Consider the following 23,643-nt stretch of genomic DNA (forward strand, 5'->3'; position numbering starts at 1 on the left):
GCAACTTCTTAGTGACTACAAGTTCGATATGAATATCGGTGTTCTTATCATATTTTCAACAGCAATAATTGAAGGGGTTTGGTGTATGAGCCAAAAATAAATCTATTTCGTTAAATAATTTAAATAAATGTCATAAAATATCATATCATAAAAAGTGCCTTTTTTAACAAACAAGCGAAGATTTCCCAAATAAAGTAACGAACCCATAGTAAACATTATTGCACCTTATTGCACCATTCATATTAACCTTATTCTGTATGACTTACCTCAAAGTTGTGTTTTTCAGAACTGGAATGGAAAATATAAAAATAAATATAAAAAAGAGTGACATAAACCAGATTTATCAGATTCCACTAAAGTCACAATTGTTATAAAACGAACCTAAAAAGACTAACTATTTTATTCAATTCCATCACTTTGTATACTTTGATCGGTGTCTTATTCTTGACTCGACTTCAAAGACTAAAGACGTCATTACCGTCATTATTGTTGCGGTCGAAGTACGTATACTTGTGAAGGTTGCAAAGTAATGGAATAAAATAACTGTGTAGATACTAGACATTCCACTAACACAGCACACATATTTCTTTTCATCGCTTTTGTTGAATAATGTTATTAGAAGGAGACTTTTTTTTGAAAATTATTCATACCGGCCTTATTAACTTCATATAAAAGTTAGTTTTTGTCACTGCAAATAAAATAAGAAGTCACTATTTGGAAACTTTTTCTGCAGTTGAAAGTCACTACTTGGTCCCTTTTTTCACCAGTGTTGGTCACTATAGTCACAATTTTAATCGGCCCAGCCCTGTAATTATAAAACACTGTGAAAAACTTGCATATTCGACTACTTGGAACGCTACTAAATAAGCAAACTCCATCATGTGACACTAATGTTAAGTGTTTTGTTCAGGCAAAAATGGGCCTCCCAGGGGAAACGATAGGTAGGGATTTTAAAAGAGTGGCATCTCACCCGGATTTACCCTATTGAACATCAAGATGTAGAGAGTCGACTTTATAAGAGTATTTAAAAACACTTTTTAACCAAGTTGTGTGCATTTACAATACATTGAGCTTTGTTTAAAGTGAAAATCCCTCAATTTTAGGGAGCATTTTTCACAAATGTATGGTGCATTTCAATATTTAAATTATTTTTGAGCGTTACCAAATTACATATCAGTTTTTTTTCTTCTATTTACTTGCACTATGATGAATTGTGTACATTTGACATTAGAAGCTTTCTCAACAGATTCAAGAAAGGTTTTTTACTAGCAAAAAAAGAACATTAATGAAACTGAGCAACTGAGTGTTTAAGTGTACAAGACTGGGTGGACGGCGTTGACAGCTGTTTTTGGTTCGGATTCTGGTTCGTCCTTGTGTGTACCCGGCAGCCACAAGCAGGATGTCGTCAACTCAGAAAAAAATAAAAATGTTCTGAGCACACCGAAAACTCCATTCATACTGACAATTACCGTCAGAACAAATTGTTGTGGGACCCCAATCTCCTCCCGGTATGTTCTGGATTTGGAGTAGCTAAGCACCCGGAAGGTCTTCAGAGAGGAGGCCCACATCCCTTGAGTTGACTAAATACGAGTTTATTCCGTAGCCTCTCAACAATTCTAATATTTTCCACATTTGGATAAAACATCTGACAAGTCCTAGTGGTGATGCCCAGGGAGTCAATATTCGAGCAACACCTAACAATATACCCTTTGTCATCAACAGAGTTTGTTACTGACAAACGCACCTCGCAACAAGCCTTTATCAGAACCTAAACACAATATGACAAGAATCGTTTGCCTTGCATGCTCTGATATTTCCGCGAATACGATGCTAATTTTGTAATCACAGTTAGATTCTCGAATATTTCCATAAAAGCAGAAACTATGATAGCAAAAACGACATAAGCTGTAGAAATAAAGGTTCCCCCAAACACACGCGACGCGACCGTCGTGACGCGATTCTATCGCTTGGCGACAACGATTCTGTCGCCGTAGGTATGGAAGCGTAAATAGGATATTGCCTGCAGCGACCCAACGATAAAATCGCGGCGACTAGTTGTCGCCGTCGCGGCGATGAAATCGCTTAGGTCTGGGGGAGCCTTAATGCAGAATAACGCGACGAAAAGCTAGCAACAGAATTGTCTTCTTTTTTGTTGCTGACAAAAAATTTCGGATCGTTGTCATTATTATCTCCGACAAAAACAAAGCTTTGTTGTTGGTTCTCTTTTGTCGCTTGTTTCGCTTGCGCATCGAAGAAAAATTGATTCCCTGGTGATGCCTAATGATGTACAAGGCGTCTCCACACATCCACGGACTTTCTATACCAGGCTTGCCGACGCATGGTACTTTGCTCCTAAGACCGACAGCTCATTACCACTTCAATGCACGGTGCTTCATTTACCGTTATTATAAAAATAAATATACCATTCAATCGGCAGCCGCCATTCGATTCCTACTATAATTCTACGCTTCTGGACAAATTTTCAAAAAAATCGTTGGTGGGATTTTTGAGTTACGCCATTTTTAAGTTTTTCGAGGAAAAACGCCCAAAAAAGCGATTAAAAATCCATAGCACAACGTAATAACTTAAAAACAAACAAGTTTTTTATTGTGCAAAATCAATTAAATCTCTATACCCACAAAAAAAATAAACATTTTCTTTTGAAGCAATAGGGTAACCGCACCTTTAGTGGTGGTAGCACCAATAGTGGAGGTAGTATGATTTTGTTTTGTAATTATACACTCTACTATAGTTTCAGTTGATACATTATGGTAAAAATATGATGTTAATTACAACTTTTCATAAAATTTTGATTGAAACCAAATGATTTTTCTCAATGAAATTTACTCCCCTGTCCCTATAGTGGAACAACTGTGCGTAGCTCTGGAAGGTGCAATTCGAAGATCTTGTGTGCAAAGAAAGGCAGCCATCATCAATAAGTCTTACATGCTCCTTGGTTTTGCGTATGACATCGACATCATTGGTGTAGATTGCAGTGCAATGGAAGAATCTTTTAAACGGAAGAGTGGAAGAATAGGACTGACTGATCATGAACTTTGTCAAAACTATGTACCTGGTGGCTGGCAGTGAGCGTTGCAGCCCAAACGGTGTTAGTCCCGAGGTTGAATGGGTTGGATGCGATTTGAGGTTGTCGACGAATTCATATATCTTGGAACACTCATTATATGTGATAATGACGTTATCCGCGAGGTTTTCACCTGTTGCAGCTGTCACGTGTTGCAGCTGCAGGTAGAACTTTCTATGATTTTCGTAGCCAGCTAGAGTCTCGCAGCCTATAAACACGGACAAAGCTACCTCTGTATACATCGTTGATTCGTCCAGTAGCCATGTACGACCATGAAGCATGGTCGTTAAAAGATGCAGAACATAGAATTTTAGGAGTATTTGAGTGGAAAATACTTGGCAGTGCGGTGGAAAATTAAGAATGGCTCAGACGCTTGAATCAATTGCGCCAAGTGTACAAAAATGCAGAAATTGGCAGGCTTTTAAAATACGGCATATTACAGTGGGGTGGACATAATGCACGTATGCCGAAAGAGAGACCAGCAAAAGTCATGTTTAGCATAGAACCTGGAAGAGGACATTGGCTTCAGGGTAGACCATGCACTCGCTGGCTGTGTGCAATCCTGGAAGATGCGCGTAAAATGCGTGTGTTGTAGGCGTGCCGGGGGATCTGTGACTGGCGGCCCTAGAACGAGCGACCTAGAACAAGATATTACAGTCGGTTTTGCTCCGGATAACATGGAGTGTACGACCATTATATACAGGCAGATAGATATTTAATTGATTTTGCATTAGAAAAAAACTCGTTTGCAATTTATTACGTTGTGCTATGGATTTTTAATTAATTTACAAGGCATTTTTCATCAAAAAACTTAAAAATGGCATAACTCAAAAATCTAGCCAACGATTTTTTTGAAAATTTGTCCAGAAACGTAGAATTATAGTAGGAATCGAATGGCGACTGCAGATTGAATGGTATATTTATTTTCATAATAACGGTAAATGAAGCACCGTGCAATGAGTAGTGAATAATTATTAGTATAGGAATGGCCTTGATAGACACTTAATGGGATCGAGCTAACATGCCTAGCACATAGAGGCCTTTTTAACCCTTGGGATCCCATCCCAAAATGCAAAAATCTAAATAATATTGATAACTAGTCGACCTGGCAAACATTGTCCTGCATAGTAGGCGAAAATGCACGCTGTGAACTGCCCATGCGAAATTCCCATACGAATCTGTGTTTTAGATTTTTTCTATTTACTCAACTTTACTATTGATTTTCAACTGAGAAAATATCATATAGGGTAACCGTACCCTTAGTGGAGGTAGCACCAATAGTGGAGGTAGTGGGGTTTTAATAAGATTTATCATATTTAAACATTTTACGATGGTTTTAGTTGATGCGGCGTGCTTTAAACATCCTGTTAAATGCAACTTATCTTAAGATTTCGCTTGAAAAACTATTGAAAACAATGATTTTCCTTAACAAAATTGACTCCCTTGCACCTATAGTGGTGCAACTGTACCAATAGTGGCGAGTCTCATAAGAAACCAATGGATAGCACCACTATGGGAACCAAAATTAATTTTTACCGCCACTAAAGGAACAGTGTACCCATAGTGGTGCAAGCAATATTTGGTAATTGTTGATGTTAAATGACATCTATCTCATTTTTGTTAGCAAATTTATTAGTTTATTTATTGGCTAAGATATTAAAGCTGTAAATTTTCCATAATTATCAATTTTTAAATAATATTTTCTTTTGTGGATCTACTAATACCTCCACTATTGGTACCGTTCCCCTAAACCCGTCGGAAACGATATCGAACATATCTGCTGAAGAAATGAAGAAAATCCATCCAGCCGTTTCTGAGTTATACGGATACGAACACAGACCATTTCATTTTTATTATATAGAGAAGATGTCAACTCTACACCCGGTTTTGACTGCCTTGAAGTGGGAGAGGAAGGCGGTGAAGGCCTTTGCATACATATTTTTATTCATATATTTATTTGCCAGGCATTCTGTGATTCTTACCGCTACTGTGCCGTGATCTACTGTGGTATTCTGCTGTACAGAATCACACAAAATCTATTTTTAGATATCCATAATTCATTATTGTTGTCGTTGCCAGTTCATTTCATCGTGAGTCCATTGTGTCCATTTGTCCATCTGGTGAATACGATCAAGGTACGATGGAGGAAAGATAAGGATAAGAACAGATTTGTCAGTCGTCATCAAGCAGCTGTGTCGGCGAGACGCGTTCCCCAAAACGCCATCGTACGGACTGCGCTTCCGGCGACTGACGAGAGTTTGGTCTTCTTCTTCTTCTTATTGGCATTACATCCACTGGGACAGAGCCGCCTCGCAGCTTAGTGTTCACTAAGCACTTCCACAGTTATTAACTGCGAGATTTCTAAACCAGGTTACCATTTTTGCATTCGTATATCATGAGGCTAGCACGATGATACTTTTATGCCCAGGGAAGTCGAGACAATTTCCAATCCGAAAATTGTCTAGACCGGCACCGGGAATCAAACCCAGCCACCCTCAGCATGGTCTTGCTTTGTAGCTGCGCGTTTTACCGCACGGCTAAGGAGGGAGAGTTTGGTGAAGCGGCTGGGAATCCATGACCATACTCCATTGCATGCCCATCGCGGATGGCGCTGACAGCACCAGGATTCAGGTGCGTTTTGGTGACAACCGCAATCAGGATGTTGTCGGCCTAGCAAGTCCTAGTAGCGATGTCTAACAATCTACCAGGCGTCTCCATTAGGGTAGTTCAAATTTTCAGAGGACACTCAGAACATGGTAAAGAATCAGAGCATGAGCACTGTGGAGCAAAATCGATTTTTTGAACCACCCTAGTCTCCATATCTCCACGTACTTTCCATACCAGAAAGAGGTTTGCCGATGCGTGACGCTATGTTCCCTAAAGGCTTCCCCAGACCTAAGCGTATAAACACCGCGACGCTGATCTATCGGCAATGTTCCATTTATGCTACCATACCAACGGCTATAGAATCGCAGTCACCAAGCGATAGAGTCGCGTCGCGATTATCGCGTGTGTTTGGGGGAACCTTAATAGCCACAGAACATTACCACTTTTATGAAATGTAAATAGTCATTATCAATATTATTGAGATTTTTTGCAGTTTTGGGATGAGATCATTAGCTAAATTTGTAAACTGTTGCATGAAACAGTTTACAAATTTAGCTAATCCACTTCTATACCAAAGTCTTCATGCTTGCCGTATCCTAACGGAGCTATCAAATCTGTACTTTTGTCTCTAATTACATCATGAAAATGAACGCCTAAGTGTAAGTTTGGAAGATGTAACCGTTAGGTTCCATTAGAAGCTTGTAGCTCCACCACAAGTATAAAAAATAAACAAAATCCCTAAAAATAATCCTAAAACACCCCTATTGCAAACATAATGAAATCAGTGAGAAATATATTTCTCACATTTCTCAGCAATTGAGTGCCGTAATCTCATACTAAAATGTCACTGTCAGCGGTTGACACATATGTAGACCAGTTTGAACGGAAGGGACAAATCTTTACTTGGCCCTTTCTCGTCCACAAACAGATGGAGCGCATGTGAGATGATGAATAGGGTGCATTAGCCGCGAATATTGTCCACACATAATGTTTTGCCTTTCTCGTACAACTAAGTTGTACCGAAAGGCTATCATTTCACTCCGAAAACGAACTTTTTATAGAAGCCTCTTAGACCCATAGTATTATATACCAATCGACTCAGCTCGACGAGCTGAGCACATGTCTGTCTGTCCGTGTGTATGTATGTGTGTATGTGTGTGTGTATGTGTGTGCACAAAAGATATAAAAAACATTAGACTACTTTTCGTATAGTAATCCTTAACCGATTTTCTCGCAACAAGTTTCATTCCACAGGGTACAAAGCCTTGTTGGTCACTATTGAATTTTATAACGATCGGTTATTGCGTTTGAAAGTTATGAAGAAAATGGTACATCGGACCATATATAGTCCATATAAGGTTGGTGTCTCAACTAAATGCGAGAAAGGCACCACCAACGCTAGGTGGATTAATCTGGGTTTTTTTTAATGCAACAGCATTTACCTATAAAAGAAGGGTTCTGATGTGGAAACGCTCTCTTTTCGCTTGTGATCCTGGACCGATTAGTAGTGCGCGCGTGTAGAATACTCCAAGATTTTGAGGTTAGATTGTGATACCTCGTTTTTGTGGAAATGGTATAATTCAGTGTTATTTTCTTAAAATAGGTTCAGCACCTGTACAGCTAGTTTGTTAGTAACTTAAAACTAGTGTTAATCTGTAAAAACTGAAACGGTTAGTAGTGTTAGTAATTATCAAAACCTATCCTAATGTTAATTATTTGTTAAAAGCTAAAGGTTCCTACTATACTGCATCTGAAAAGTGAAACTAAAACTAAACAGAGAAACTTGTAAGAAAAAGGTAAATGCGCAATTATAAAAGAAAAGTGTTAAAAAGTGCAAAGGCCATAACGACAGACACAGGGATTTAATAGTGTGCTTAAGCCCAAGAAGTGGGCCTTTTTCTTCTACTCGGCAGTAAAGCTCGACAAGTGGCCAACCTACGGCGAAATCAAGACCTTGGAGTGAAGCGCGTCGTGGCCAGGGGAACAGCGGAAGAAACGCGCAAGGTCGGTATCCTTGCAGCAGGTTTGGAATGCTTTCCGGAACCGTCGGTGGTCCACCATTTTGTGGGATTAGAGTAGCCACTTTCTGGACGTCGACCAAAGCCTCGGCGACGCCATGTTTCCATCATTTTCCAGCCCGATCCGGTGGCATGAACGGCATCCCGTTTCCGGAACCGTCTGGAGATTTCAATCGTCCTTCGAATCCCGGACGAATCCCAGTTCCTCGAAACGTTCCTCGTCCAAAGCCAGTGTACCACTCCTCGGCCAAATTGAAAACTACCCCGAACATCAGCAACGATACAAATTATGCGCAAGTACCCTAACCAAACATGTGACGTCACACAAATAAATATTGTACTTAGTAATTAAGGAAAACCTCTGTGATCATTATTTTGGAATCAGCCCTGTACATTATCGTTTCCATAATGTCTTCTTGTTGTTTCGTTTTCTCGTGCTTGAAAGGAGCATTCAAGAGCCTCATCGTTCCGGTGGTCCTTCGAATGGAAGGTTTCTCTAAGTACCACCTTTTAATATGCATGCTAATTCGCCGTGTTCCGCTTAACATGTTCCACGTCAGTTTGTCTAGGATTCTACCATCGGTTCCTGTTCACGTTTGTGACACCAGCTGACAGAAAGACGGATAGTGAGTTTGGTAATAACGATAACGACCCTGTAGATCCTTAACCTTAAGGTACCCGAGCTAGGGGGGTTTCAAAATGGCGCCCAACTAAAATACAATACTCATTCGTTCCAACTTCCCAGGGAGGGGGCGGAAAACAGGTCCCTGTTTTAAGGACATGTCCGTTCTCCGACCTTGAATGCTTTGTAAATTGCACAGTCTTCTCGGAAGCAGATTTGAACATCAAGACTTCTAGGAAGCTAACTAGGATTTTTCAATTGACAATTAAATTAAATTATTTTTTGCATGTACATTATTTGATAGTTCGTAAGGCATGTTACTTGAATCGAATATTTAGAATAATAAATTTAGGATTTTAAAATTCGATCGGAATCGCGAAGAATAATCCGGCTCCTAAAAGGTTTTTGGTAGTCGCGCGAATCAACAAATTTTAAAAACCGTCGCGCGAAAGCAAATCTCGAGTATAGCAGATCCTGTTCTGCTGGATCGGAAATCTTCGTAACGATTTGCGATCGAAGTAGATAGATATCGGATAAATGGAATCGTAAACATCCGCTTGATGAACAATTTCTGGTTCGTCATGGCTCTCCGTCCTCGAGAGACGGGAAGTCAAATAGTACATAACCGTTGAATCAACTATTCGCCGCGTAATCATCAATTAAGACAAATCCAATTTACCGGTCCGTTAAAACATTAGCTCCATTCATGATCTAAGTATCCGCGAGCGCACTGCAATCATCCCAATTACGACAATCGCCAACGATAAAGGTCGGCTTCAAAATAAAACAAACAAAGACATATACAGAAAAATATATTAAGCTCTTTTAGTGGAATGTATTAAACCGTCTAAGACGAATTAAGTACTGTCCATTTAATTCCACTAGTTAATTTTCGTAATCTTTGCAGATACGTATTTCGACCACAACTGTGTGGTCGTCTTCAGTGTCTTGTACTTGACTCGACTCGACAAGTCGAGTCAAGTACAAGACACTGAAGACGACCACACAGTTGTGGTCGAAATACGTATCTGCAAAGATTACGAAAATTAACTAGTGGAATTAAATGGACAGTACTTAATTCGTCTTAGACGGTTTAAAGACATATACATTTATTGATTAGTCAATTTGCTCCTGGAAACAGAGAGAAACTATTTTGTTCAGGTCTCAATAAGAGGTCGTGAAAATACATCAGACACAAATTTTGCTCTAGTCTCAGAGAGCCTGAGGGTACATCATAATGATATTTTTGCTCAGGTCTCGAAGAGGTCCTGAGGGTACACTAGCGGCCCGTCCGCCAAAGTTTAAAGATGATTCGTACAGCGTCAGTAGGAAGCGTTAGTTGCGGTCTTCGAGGCGAACTGGCGATAATAATTATCCCATCGTCGTTGCAAAAGGGCAGAACGAAGCCCAAATCCTAAAAAAATCATCGATGAAAATCTTCAAAGTGGTCGCAGTAGATTATTAAATACTCACCATTCATACCATTGGTCCGGACCATCCATTAAGAAAATTCCATTCTAAAAGTGAAAATTTAAAGTTAAAACCCATTGTTTGTTTACGTGAACTGATCTTACCGTGCAATGAAATATTCTTCGTCGAACAATTCTCTTTCCCAGCGTACAATTCCCTCGCAGATTCCACAACATAAAATGGCATATCGACCGGCGAATGAAAGCGGAATCGCGGGTACGTGAAAGCGCCGGGAAGCTCGTTTTACGGAAGGCATTTCCAAAGCCGAATAAAGCGCGAAACCGCGGAAAAACGCGAAAAAAGTTCGGAGCCTCGCGAACTATCGGACTCGTCGCGGATGTAAACAAAAACATTGAGGTCATTTTGACAGTTTTACAACACCTGTGTGTGTTGGTGATCAACTTTTGTGAGTACCGTTGCTTCTTCTGAGTGAGGAAGATTTATAGAGTACTCTCGCACAGAGATTTTACAAAATCTAAAGATTTGCTCCGATCATAAAATTGATTGGAGAAGAAGTCATTATTTAGATAACCAATTAACTCATTCAAAATGAAAATGCTTCATTTTGAAAGTGGAACGATGGGGCATTGTAACCGTTAGGTTCCATTAGAAGCTTGTAGCTCCACCACAAGTATAAAAAATAAACAAAATCCCTAAAAATAATCCTAAAACACCCCTATTGCAAACATAATGAAATCAGTGAGAAATATATTTCTCACATTTCTCAGCAATTGAGTGCCGTAATCTCATACTAAAATGTCACTGTCAGCGGTTGACACATATGTAGACCAGTTTGAACGGAAGGGACAAATCTTTACTTGGCCCTTTCTCGTCCACAAACAGATGGAGCGCATGTGAGATGATGAATAGGGTGCATTAGCCGCGAATATTGTCCACACATAATGTTTTTTTTAATGCAACAGCATTTACCTATAAAAGAAGGGTTCTGATGTGGAAACGCTCTCCTTTTCGCTTGTGATCCTGGACCGATTAGTAGTGGGCGCGTGTGTAGAATACTCCAAGATTTTGAGGTTAGATTGTGATACCTCGTTTTTGTGGAAATGGTATAATTCAGTGTTATTTTCTTAAAATAGGTTCAGCACCTGTACAGCTAGTTTGTTAGTAACTTAAAACTAGTGTTAATCTGTAAAAACTGAAACGGTTAGTAGTGTTAGTAATTATCAAAACCTATCCTAATGTTAATTATTTGTTAAAAGCTAAAGGTTCCTACTATACTGCATCTGAAAAGTGAAACTAAAACTAAACAGAGAAACTTGTAAGAAAAAGGTAAATGCGCAATTATAAAAGAAAAGTGTTAAAAAGTGTAAAGGCCATAACGACAGACACAGGGGTTTAATAGTGTGCTTAGGCCCAAGAAGTGGGCCTTTTTCTTCTACTCGGCAGTAAAGCTCGACAAGTGGCCAACCTACGGCGAAATCAAGACCTTGGAGTGAAGCGCGTCGTGGCCAGGGGAACAGCGGAAGAAACGCGCAAGGTCGGTATCCTTGCAGCAGGTTTGGAATGCTTTCCGGAACCGTCGGTGGTCCACCATTTTGTGGGATTAGAGTAGCCACTTTCTGGACGTCGACCAAAGCCTCGGCGACGCCATATTTCCATCATTTTCCAGCCCGATCCGTTGGCATGAACGGCATCCCGTTTCCGGAACCGTCTGGAGATTTCAATCGTCCTTCGAATCCCGGACGAATCCCAGTTCCTCGAAACGTTCCTCGTCCAAAGCCAGTGTACCACTCCTCGGCCAAATTGAAAACTACCCCGAACATCAGCAACGATACAAATTATGCGCAAGTACCCTAACCATACATGTGACGTCACACAAATAAATATTGTACTTAGTAATTAAGGAAAACCTCTGTGATCATTATTTTGGAATCAGCCCTGTATCTTATCGTTTCCACAATGTTTTCGTTTGTTTCGTTTTTCCCGTGCTTGAAAGGAGCATTCAAGCCTCGTCGTTCCGGTAGTCCGTCGAATGGAAGGTTTCTCTAAGTACCCCCCCCCCCCCCTTTAATATGCATGCTAATTCGCCGTGTTCCGCTTAACATGTTCCACGTCAGTTTGTCTAGGATTCTACCATCGGTTCCTGTTCACGTTTGTGACACCAGCTGACAGAAAGACGGATAGTGAGTTTGGTAATAACGATAACGACCCTGTAGATCCTTAACCTTAAGGTACCCGAGCTAGGGGGGTTTCAAAGATGATATTCGCATGTCCATATCAGTGTTGCATTATGTACACATATCCTATTTGCTTAACTAAGGAACATTACTCCCCAACCTTACACTCGTACACATGAGTTTTTGATTCCCGATTCAATCAAACGATCTACTGTGCCAGCAATGTAATTGTGTGTTATTCCGTACCTCTGAATAAAACAATATTGAAGAGACGCGTAGCTGATTTGTGGCGTACAATGACAAACTTTTTGACGTAGAACTACGTCTGTCTTTTCTATATTGGGGTACACTTTAAAATTGCAAAAAATCGAAAAACGTCACGAAAATATGATAGACTTTGATCGTTAATATCTCAGCCATTTCCCGATGGATTTTCAATTTTCTTGGACCATTCGATCAAGGAAGAGTCAACGCTTCATTCCCGATGTACACTGAAGGTTTTTACGCGGTTGTTTTTACGCGAATCGCTTTTATGCGATTTTTTTCACTCGAATTTTGGGATTTCTGCGGTTCATTCAGACATACTTTGGAATTTACGCGGGTTTAACTTTGCTTTAGTTCACGTGGCCCATATCATCCGCATAAAAAATTACTCCAGTGTATTACAATATATACGTATGATAATATTTAGTCTACGTATGATAATATTTAGTCTATTTACGTCTATTGATGCCAGTAGAGAGGCTCGGAATCTTTTCGTTGCTGCAGTAAATGCGTTCTGGTAATCTTTCTTCGGCTCTTGGTGTCTGCTGGAGTAAATGCGAAGTCCGACTCCTCACGTGAAGGAATGATAATTATTATCAATAAACTCTCAAACTGTCAAGCAGCGGCCAAGGCAACGCAGCGGTACACTATAAGCCAGATCTTTGGAATTATCATTTGATAACTTCGCAGGTGTGAAAAGTAGGCGAGTTGTTATCGGCGATATCTTTTATTAATTGATAATTTGGATATGTGATCGCTTGAGAGTGTTATTCATCCTCGTTTATTTGAAAAAAATATTTTTATCATCCTTTTTGAATGTTAGTCTAAAATCTCACTCAATCTCAGGAGAGCAGGATAAACAGCGAAAACAGATTCACCCTGGACTTGAAACACGCTTGCTTTGGTCTCATCGAACAGAAAAGTCGAAAACCTGTACATTACATACAACTACGTAGTTCAACGTCACCTTTGCGTACAACCCGATTGGGCTGCACCTTTAAGTTTTTTTCTAAAATATATTTCGATCCGATTCACTCGATTGATTTATGAAGAACATTTCTGATTTTATGTTTAGAGAAAATCTGGAGATTACGGCAGATGGGGGAGCAATTCTTGGCGCTATTCAGCTATCGGGCGATTGGGGGGTCAAGCCAAGTACTTATTTACGATCATCATGGAAAAGCTTTTAAGTAATAACTGCGAAAATCCTTTATGTATCTATGAGACTTCTAAACAAAAATAAACAAAGAACGATTCCACGTTCTGCCAGCTAAAGTAGATGATCAGTTGTTAGCGCAATTGGAAACTACTGCAACTTGGTAAATTGAATAGTGCTGCCACGGGAAGTGGTTAGTTTTGTAGAGGAGTTGCTACTTCTGTTGCTCCTTATATCCGTACACACGACGACGGAGCGTGCGATGCGATACGATTATAGTTCTGTGTGTAATAAACATAAAAAAGCTAAGACTCGTTCGCTGCGTTTGTTTGTGTTAGTTATTTATAGGTTACCTACTCAAGTCTGTGACGTACGGAAACTATCGATGATGGAGATGTTTCCGTTGAGCGTCCATGGGGCCCGGTCTGGGTTGAGGAAGCCAAGTGGCATAATGCGGAAAAAATTGCAACGAGCGGGGAGATATTGCGAATGAGCGTGCAAAGGAAGGAATTAGGCGCTCGCTACACTTCTACGATGTTCGGGTGAGTTGTTTAGATACTATAGTTTTTGTTGTATAGGTTCATTGAATAAAGCAACAATTGTTCAACAGAATGAAGTTTCAAGGTTGCGGATTATACTGGATCCGGTCATTAGACAAAGGTGGTATTGATAAAATATCAGTTATTAATCTTAACGATATCTTTTAATACGATAGTACATTTGTGCAACACAGATTTGTTGATTGACAAGAAATACTTTACTCTAGAGATCACATTTTTGGACAATTGCTCGAGTTGCAAAGCTCATAGTGCTCAAAGTGTAGGTCAAAGGCCGTTACGATTCTCCAACAGAAAGCGCTATATATAAATCACCCCTCTACAAATTCACCCGATATCGGTGCGGTGGGCAATGTGATTACGAGCTTAACAAACAATCTGATGGAAATGTGCGTTGAATATCTTTTTCAATTCAAGTCCCTCGCGGGCAGCAACAGTAGGGAACGCCATAAATCAGGCTGGTTAAAATTGTTAAAGTATCTCGAAGGGAAATAAGGTTTTATTGCATTTCCATGTTTTGTAAGTCAGACAAGCCAACTCGGTCTGGGTACTGTCGTACAATGTATCACGCGTCTCCATACGCCCCCACGCATTGTCCATTAGAAGAAGAGAATATCCAAAGACGCGTGCAATGTTGCTTTCTAAGATTTGTCAGCTAAAAGGTGTTTTTCCTCCATGAGTCTTCCAGCAACTGGAACACGGATGTTATCAATATTATTGCGATTTTCAATAATTTTCAGATGATATCAGCCAGCGATTTTTGATGAAATAAAAATGTGAAAAAAATGATTTCAATTGAAAAATTTAGCATTACCATCTTTTTTTGCTGACTTGATTGTGCAAATGCCCGTCTAAATACAAAGCAGCTTGACTAGTAAACGAAATGATTTTTTTTAATGAAAACTGAAAGCACGAAATAACTCAATTAAAAAAGAATGATCAAAGATTCTTTATGTGCTACCCATAACCCAACAGTTATCTGATAACCGAAATGATTATCACTATCAACAGTTCCAATCTACTGTTGCCTACCACCACTCGTCTGGTTGGGTTTCAATCGTTTGTTGCAAATCGTGCAAAACCATTAAAGCACAAACCGGACATTCAACCGGATACGATTACACAACCATTTCATAGCCATCCGGTTTTTTTTTGGATAGTGCTGAATGGAAGGACGGACCATACCGGGACGACACTACTGGCCGCCCAGTTCGACACCGGTCACAGCAGCGATGATTTAAAAGTCTATCTCCGCGAGCCTCTCGTCCGTCTTCTTCGTGTTTACTGATGGATGAAGGTATGGATGAAGTGCGCTAATTGGGAGGGAAGAGTGGTAGTGTGCAGAGATTGAGCCGGCACCCCGTTCCTGATGCTACCAATTCGTGGAAGTTGTAGGCAATGACGTGAAAGTGAAAGCCGAGCAAAGATGGATTAACAAACCATAACTTTCCGGGAGAAATGGACGAAAATAAAAGTTGGAAGAAAACGCAATAAATCCTGTCGTACGCCTCCGATGATGGATGTCGATATTATATGAAAAATGAGTGGTTGGGCGTAAAACTACACTGTTCCATTTTTATCCATGGAGTAGAGTAGTCCTGTTGAGAGGTTTCATCAATAGAGGTGATGGCGTTTCGGCAGGAAGGTAGGAAACTGGCAGTGATAAGCCGATACTATTGAGCTAGTACGAACCGAAACAGCTGAGAATCAGCTGAGAACGGATGATAAATAGATGATGGTGGGGTAAATAACAGCGAACACAGCTCCAGCAAAATACGGCTCGTTTGCAAGTTTGAAACAGAATCAGCAAGAACTGTGGGCTGTATTCGGGCAATATAATTAATATTGCTCAGTGAATGTAAAACTACCACTTTGGCAACGACAACAACATTGAATTGTCCTCTTTTGTAAATGTTGGGACAAACTTAACTCGCAACAATCGTTTGTCCCAAACTGCAACAGAATAGGACAATGATCGCTTGCCGAGCGTTAAGAAAATTAGTGGGTTTTCAATTTTGTTTTTGATTAAAAATGTATCAATTATCAATGTTTAGACATAAACATAGCCATCTTTCAACATGATTTGTTGAAAAGTTCACAACAATTGCCTCACCATATGTGTTGCAGATAAAATGAAACGCAACATTGTCTTTATCCTCTGCAGATGAGGACAAAGAATTATCGCTATTCTCTTTTGACGCTTTTTTTTTTGCATTTTTCAGCGACAATCCCGAGATTTTCGATGTTTTGCCGTTTTTTGTTTTGTTTTGGGAGAGGTTTTATTAAATGTTCGGAGGCAATTTTTAAATATTTGTGGAAAAGCAACACTTTCATGCAATCACATATCCAAATTATCAATTGGTCGGGGTTCAGCCAAACCGCACCAAGCGGCTTTTCGACTTACTTGTGATATTTTGTTCGTACAAAGACAACGGATTTCTGCAAACCCTTGTTATGGATTTACAACTTAGCATTAAATCCAAAGATCGGCCACATATGTTACATGGCGCCACGGGATTATGGATTGGGTGCGTAAGTCGTGCGTCATTAGTCATAGCATAAATTATGAGTAACACGGCTACGTAGTCTCATCTAATGGTCATTTCATCGATACGATAATCGAATCAAAGTATCGATATCACCAATAGAGGTGTGGCGCCAACAGTTTTTGCCACTCCGCCGCCGCCGACATTTTTGCATCGGCGTTCAGTCTTTCAAAATTTGTCAAGCCGCTGAAATATAATTTTCCACGCTGATTCAAATTTGTAGAAGTCCACAGAATTTTCCGAAGAAATTCTAAATATTTTATGAAGTTACTGTGGAGTTTTCCGATTGATATACTCACCACAGTAAAGCCCGTGTGGCGATTGGGAATATCAAGCATCCAATGTTGGTTAGGATTCTGATGGCTTTTTCCGCAAAGTAAACCAAAGTGGTCTTGTTTTGTAGCGGTTTTCACGTTTATCTATAAAGTAGAAGGTTAGCTGTTTGGCAGAAAGGGCCATTTGGTGGAAATGAACATTCAACCGAAAGTGCCGTTAGGCTGAACTGGTAATTGTGACGAAAACATCGTTTAATCGGAAAGGTCATTTGGCCAAAAATGCCATTCGGCCGACAGGTTGTTTGGCAGAAAAGACATTTTCGGGCCAAATGGCTCTTCCTGCCAAAATACTCTCTGTACCAAATGGCATTTTCAGCCAAACGACCATTCCGGCTAAACAGCATTTTCAGTTAAATGACTTGTAAGGGCAAACAACTTTTCTGGCCAAAATACTAGTTTGGATGAATGTCTAATAAAAGTTTCGGGTAAATGGACCTCGGCTAGATGACTTCCGGCTTAACATGCTATCGGCCAAGTGGCATTCGAACAAATGGCTTTCCGCCAAATGACTTTCGGTCAAACGACGGGAAGGGACGATTGGGTGGAGGCCACATGGTCGAAAGGTGTTTGGCTGAATTTATCATTCGAATGCAATCTATCTGGCTGAAACTGTCGCTTAGCCGAAATGTTCATTCCAATTAAAAAAATGAACATACGGCCGAAAACATCGTTTGGTCGAATTGGTCATTTGGTCGAAAAAGTCGTTTAAATAAATAGGTCACTTGACCGAAAATACCGTTTGCCGAAATGGTCCATCGGCCGAAATGGTCGCGGGTCGGGTCGACATTTTTGACCATAACACCCGTTCAGCAAATGACATTTCCGGCCGTATGACTCATTTGGACAAATGACCATTTCTGTCAAACAACCATTTCAGTCGAACGGGATATTCGGCCAGATGACTTATTCGGTCAAATGACCTGTTAGGGCAAACGCTTTTGCCAAATGAAATTTTCAACCAAACCGTTTTCGATTTAATAACCGTTTCGCCCGAACGTTTATTTCGGCTCGACGACTTTCGGCTTAAAGTGGAATTGTAAAAGAATTTCTTATGGACAATGAAAACTCAGTGGTAAAAATCACGTTCCAATACCGAAAAGTTTCCCGTGTTTCACGTAGAAATTCCGATGTTGAAGTTAAATTTCCGAAAAATTCCCCGTTGCAATTTTGAAAAATTTTCTTTATGAATTTAATAAAAAAAGCGTTCAAATTTTAAGGAATTTTCTATTGAAATTTTGAACCATGTTTCGTTTACCAGATTTTTAGTCAAACTCAACATTTTGAATTCTGTAGAATTTTCCGTGCAAATTCCGAAGAATGTCTTGAGAAAACTTCTTAGAATTGCCTATGGAAATTTCGAAGATTTTTTGTGTAGGAGAAGAGGCCCCAAAACGCCCCCCCGGGGCAAAACGACTTTCGGGTATTCACTTACATTTACCATGTTTGAGATAGCCTTAATAAAACTAGACGTGAAATTATGTAGGTTAGGCGAAAAAAGTGTCAAAATAATAGATAGGAATGTAGGAAAACTGAAATTTTCCACATTTTGATGAAACATCTAACATTTCGGCGAGGCAAAACGCCCTAGTGGAACTATCCTACAATGTACTCGCGTCTCCACGCACTGTTCATACCAGAATGCTGATGTGCCGACGCATGGTACGTTGTTCTCTAAGAGCTGCCTGCTAAAAGGCGTTTTGCCTCATGAGTTTTCCGGCAACGAAATATCACCACTTTCTTGAAATGTGAATATTATCAATATGATTGAGATTTTTTCAAATTTTCATATGGCATCAGCTAGCTATATTGTTTAACTGTTGTGTGAGGTAGAAACACCCATGAAAATCGTTATAGCTAAAACATAAAAGCAGTCTATGCTTAGCTAGGGCATATTGCCCCTCCTTCCCCTAAATCTATATACAATGCATAAAAATCTATATAAAATATACATAAAAATGAATTTTTGTCTGTCTGAACCTTATACACTCGGAAAATACTGAACCGATCGGTGTGAAAATTTGTATGCTGTAGGTTTTGGGACTGTGGAAGGTTCTTAAGATGGTTTGAGACACCTCCCCGCATTAGAAAGGGGGCTACAATACAAATGAAACACAAATTTATGCATAACTAGAGAACTAATCAAGCAAATGGAACCGAATTTGGCATGTAGAGTTTAGAATACAAGAAATGTTGTTATGGTGGTTCGTGACCCCTCCTCGCTCTAGAAGGGCAGGGTTCCCATACAAATGAAACACAAATTTTATGTACAGTTTATAATCAATCTTTGGCGAAACGAAGTTCGACGAGACAACTAGTTAAAAATAACCTGTTGGCCATGTCTCTAATTTGGCCATTTTCTCGTATAGCTTCAAAAATAAAGCAATTTTTGAGGGTTTTATTAGCTTTAACAGGAGATATATCTTTTATGTTCTTCGCTGTAGAAACTGATCGATAGTTTTTGAAAAATATGCAAAACCGGCAAAACAAAAATTGGCAAAAACCGGCAAACTTCCCCTACTCAATCTGATCTGCTTCTAGAGTGTGCCAGTCCAACAATCATCGGCGGCGGCGTTCATCGTAGTTTTAACCGGTAGCGGCGGTGCTTCTGGCATAATACTGACCTCACTATTTTTCGTTCGCTCGATAAAATCAACTTAAGTTTTGAGAAATTTGCTGAAATTCCACCGACAGGCTTTTTTTGTTTTTCACCTCGTGATATTCTGATTCTTAACAACAGATAATTCTCTCTTCAGAATTTCCACGGTAGCTTTTTTCATTTATTTTATTTTCAAAGGGAATTCAGAATTTTCTCGTGAAAATCCAATCCACCAAAAAAGGAAATTCTTTTAAACTTTCACGACAAATTTTGTTTGTTTCACATGAAATTCCCTTGAATTTCGGCAGAAAATTCTCTTCGAATTTAACAGACATTCTCCAAAACTTCCGCAAAAAAAAAATCAAAATTTTCATCAGAAAACCCATAGAAATATTTTAAGGAAATTCTATTTATTTCCTACGATTCTCACTTCAAAAAAAAAACTCTTCCTAATTTCTAAAGTTAATTTATCCAATTTATCATAAACACACATCAAATATATAACTGAATTCGCGTACGGATTCGAGGAACAGCAGCATGACAGCATGACACAACGGCACGTTAATGCAAAGTGTCGAGTAAATTGGCCCAGGAAAAAAAAATTGTCGAAATCCATGGGGCACCCCTCAGAATTGTGTCTTTGGGTGAAAAAATCGGTAGTTGCATAAGCTGGTGCATTTTATTTTAAGTTTATACGGAGATTTCAGCCGAAATATATAGGAAAAGGCACCTCCGTCACTCATTCGATCTGGACATTGTTTCTGATTGCTCGATTGGGCTCAGAATTGCAAAAAGGGCAGTTGGTATGTTACAGAACAATTTCACAGAACATTGTACGATGATTAAATGAAGTTTTATATATATCTCCATGAGATGAAATAAGTTATATTTAACATTAAGATATTTTTCATAAACATAAGTAACATGGAGTTTTTGACATTTTTTTAACAAACTTCATTATTAAAAAAGTAGAAGTATTCCTTCGTATTCCGCTACGAGATTGTATGCACATAAAAATATAGGCTTTCATCTATCTATTACAGGTTAAAGACCAATCGCACTCATCCGCAAACGCATTTGCGAGTAACTTCAAAATAGGTTGTTTTCATACTTTCCGCCATAGTTTTCAACAGTAGGAATTTCCGCAGATAACTTTTTCTGGTTTTCGAGGCATTTGACCCATAGACATGATTGAATACAATAGTAACCTACTCTGTTTCTTGTTATTCATTCGTGCATTTGGTAGGCTCAAATGCTGTCGGGCGTTACGGAGCCGAATAAAAAAACTTTGTATTACAATTTTGTAACCCTCAGATAATAATGTTAGTTTGGGGCATCTGCTGCTTATTAAAATCACTACATAGCATTGCGCATGCTTCATTATCTTTTGTCTCCTCCCCACTAATCAAACTTTCAAAACATTCAAACATTCAAAATAACAATTGTATTGAATTTAGCGATTGCATTGACATCAGATACGTAAATCTCGATATAACTTAAATAAATTATAGTTGTTATTATGAAGAAAAGTGGGTGCATCGACATAAGATGTGGGGTAGGGGATAAAATGGACAGGTGCAACTTCAAGCTAAATAGAAACAATTCGAATAAGCAGTCTACTTGGTCTTAAGTGAAGTAACTACTTGAGGCAGCCTTCTAATTAGGACCAAAACAAGAAATTTTCCGGATTGTCATCGTCCATAGAAAGAAACATTTCCTGTCCAAAAATAATTGATCCCATGTTTTTGTAAACAAGATGATTCAAGCAAAGAGTTTATAAACTACCCATATTGCACGCCAGACTTTTGTTTGATCAATTTCTAAGTTTCCGATGCAACTGATGTTATGCGTGAGTAATCAGTGTAGATGGTACGTTCTTGGAAGCTTTCGCTGCTTAAAATATTATAAATTTGTGAAATAGGAGTTGAAAATCAAATGTTTTGTTTTGAATCGATTGATGTTTACTTTTCTGAAATAGGCCCCTATCAGATACCACTAGAGATTTTTCAATTTCACGTTTCCCACGCGAATTAAGGACAAAAGCGAGTAAACAAAAGAACTGTCGCTTTTGTATCAGTTTATATTAACACTGTTTTTATTTTTGAACATATCTAGAAAGGTAATTTATCACTGGTAGGTGAATTTGAGAGGAGGTTTTCAAGCGACTCGAAAGAATGAAACATCTTTAAAGGAGGCTTCCAAGTATCTTGTAGGGAGACTCCCAAGCCTCTTAAAGAGAGCCTCTTGAAAGTAGGCTTCCGAGCTTTTTGAAATGAGGCTTACGAGCCTCTTGAAGATAGGTTAACGAGCCTCTTTAAAGAAGGCTTCCGAGCCTTTTGAAAGTAGGCTTCCGAGCCTCTTGAAAGAAGAACTCATAGCCTCTTGAAAGGAAGCTTCCAAGTCTCTTAAAAGAGGCTTCCGTGCGTCTTGAAACAAGGCTTCCGAACCTCTTCAAAGATGGTTTCTGAGCCTTTGAAGCTCTTCCGAGCTCTCCGAGCCTTGAAAGCCGACTTCCGAGCCTTTTGAAAAGAGACTACCGAGCCTCTTAAAAGATGGCTTCCAAACTTCTTAAAAGGAGGCATCTGAGCATCTTTAAAAGATGTTTCAAAGTCTCTTGAGGGGATACTTCCAAGCCTCTTGAAAAGAGGCTCCCAAGCTTCTTTAAAGTAGGCCACCGAGCTTTTTGAAAGAAGGCCTGCGAGCCTTGAAAGGAGACTTCTAAGCCTCTTGAAAGAAGAGTTCTAAGCCTCTTGAAAGTAGGCTGCGAGCCTTTTGAAAATGAGTTTACGAGCTTCTTGAAAGGAGGTTCGGAACCTCTTGAAAGGCGGCGTCCAAACATCTTGAAAGAAGAATTCTAAGTCTCTTAAAAGGAGGCTTCTGAGCATTTTAAGAAGGCACCCAAATTCAAGTTTCCAAGCCTCTTGAAAGAAGGCTTCCTAGGAGGCTTCCGAGCCCCTTGAAGAGAGGCTTCCAAGCTTTTTGAAAGGAGGCTCCTAAGCCACTTGAAAAAAGTCTTCCAAGTCTCTTAAAAGAAGTCTTCCAAGCCGAGTCTGAAAGGAGGCTCCAAAGCCTCTTGAAAAAGTCTTCCAAGTCTCTTAAAAGAAGTCTTCCAAACTTTTTTGCAACGAAATTACTGAGCTTTCCTGAAAAAGACCTTATGTCTCTCAAATGGAGGCTTTCGTCTTTTCTTCTTGATTGTAGTTCAGTAATCTATTCTTTACATATTATTCAACATTTTGTCTCGATCAGGTAGATTGCATTGAAGATTTGTTTATTTGACGTTTTGTGCCTTTGATCTTTTGTCCCACAGCTCTTTTACAATGTGCCGCTTGGGAAAAGCAGGATTCAAAAGTCATTGATTTACTGAACGCCATGCATATTATCTACAATTCTACAATACAAAGCCTTAGAATGAAAAATTAACAGAACGTTATCAAAAAGTTTTTATTAAAATTTTTACACATCCGCCATTAAGCAATTTGGTCAGCGATGGTACTCCCAGGGGTACATGTACCCCAGGCTGAGAACCGATGCCTTAGTGCACTGCCGAGTTGCCAAAACGCAACTCGCGCACACCTCACACCATCCGCGCTATCCTAAAAAATCATCTTAGCCATTAAAAATACGACATTAAAGATCCATTTTGAAGTATTTTCTTTCTCAAAAATCAATGCTTTTTTAGATACTTTGTTCTGATTCAATATATCGATATCGACAGCAAAAATATCGATATGACCGATGTATTAAGAGCAAAATATCGATACAAAAATATCGGATATCGAAGCAAAAATATCGATATTCCGATATATCGGAAGAACCGGGAAAAGCGGTCCGTTCCATTTTCCTAATTTGTATCTTTCTGTATATTTCTCATGTTCTAGAAATCGCTAGAACAGGAAATGGTCTTCCATACCGTTGCATTTCTATTCACATACCTTCAACTTGACTAGTCTAGCAGTATCTGCTAGAATTGGAGATGAACTAAATACCTCGTTTCCTACATCCAATTAGAAATTCCATCAGTTGCTTTCTCTTATCTATCATATTGGCAGCTCGTTAACCAAGACGGACCTCTGCCTCTCGAACATAACCCAAAAATTCCAATAAACTCTGTATGAACTCGTGGCCAGTGCAGAGGTATATTCGGCTTGCAGTGGGTGAGTGATTGCATCATCATTTTCTCCCCCTTCCCTACATTGGCTTGCATTCTGTATAACATACATGCGCCAGTATAACCTAACAAATGAGATCA

General features: G+C 39.4%; 1 protein-coding gene and 3 long non-coding RNA genes across 7 annotated transcripts in view; 3 read left to right on the forward strand and 1 right to left on the reverse strand.

Annotated features, from left to right (window-relative positions):
* Positions 1-23,643, forward strand: part of LOC134224978 (solute carrier family 12 member 7) — an 848,828-nt gene that overhangs the window by 148,328 nt on the left and 676,857 nt on the right. The gene's annotated exons all lie outside the window — the stretch shown is intronic.
* LOC134220515 (uncharacterized) lies at positions 7,190-8,038 on the forward strand. The gene is made up of 3 exons (XR_009981933.1): positions 7,190-7,362; positions 7,419-7,488; positions 7,572-8,038. It is a non-coding gene; the product is annotated as an uncharacterized LOC134220515 (long non-coding RNA).
* Positions 9,429-10,203, reverse strand: LOC134220517 (uncharacterized). Its single transcript, XR_009981935.1, has 3 exons — positions 9,907-10,203; positions 9,806-9,849; positions 9,429-9,746 (listed from the first exon to the last, which is right to left on the reverse strand). It is a non-coding gene; the product is annotated as an uncharacterized LOC134220517 (long non-coding RNA).
* On the forward strand, positions 10,301-11,609 carry LOC134220516 (uncharacterized). The gene is made up of 3 exons (XR_009981934.1): positions 10,301-10,963; positions 11,020-11,089; positions 11,172-11,609. It is a non-coding gene; the product is annotated as an uncharacterized LOC134220516 (long non-coding RNA).

The sequence above is a fragment of the Armigeres subalbatus genome, chromosome 3, assembly GCF_024139115.2.
Source record: "Armigeres subalbatus isolate Guangzhou_Male chromosome 3, GZ_Asu_2, whole genome shotgun sequence".
Classification (NCBI taxonomy): Eukaryota; Metazoa; Arthropoda; class Insecta; order Diptera; family Culicidae; genus Armigeres; species Armigeres subalbatus.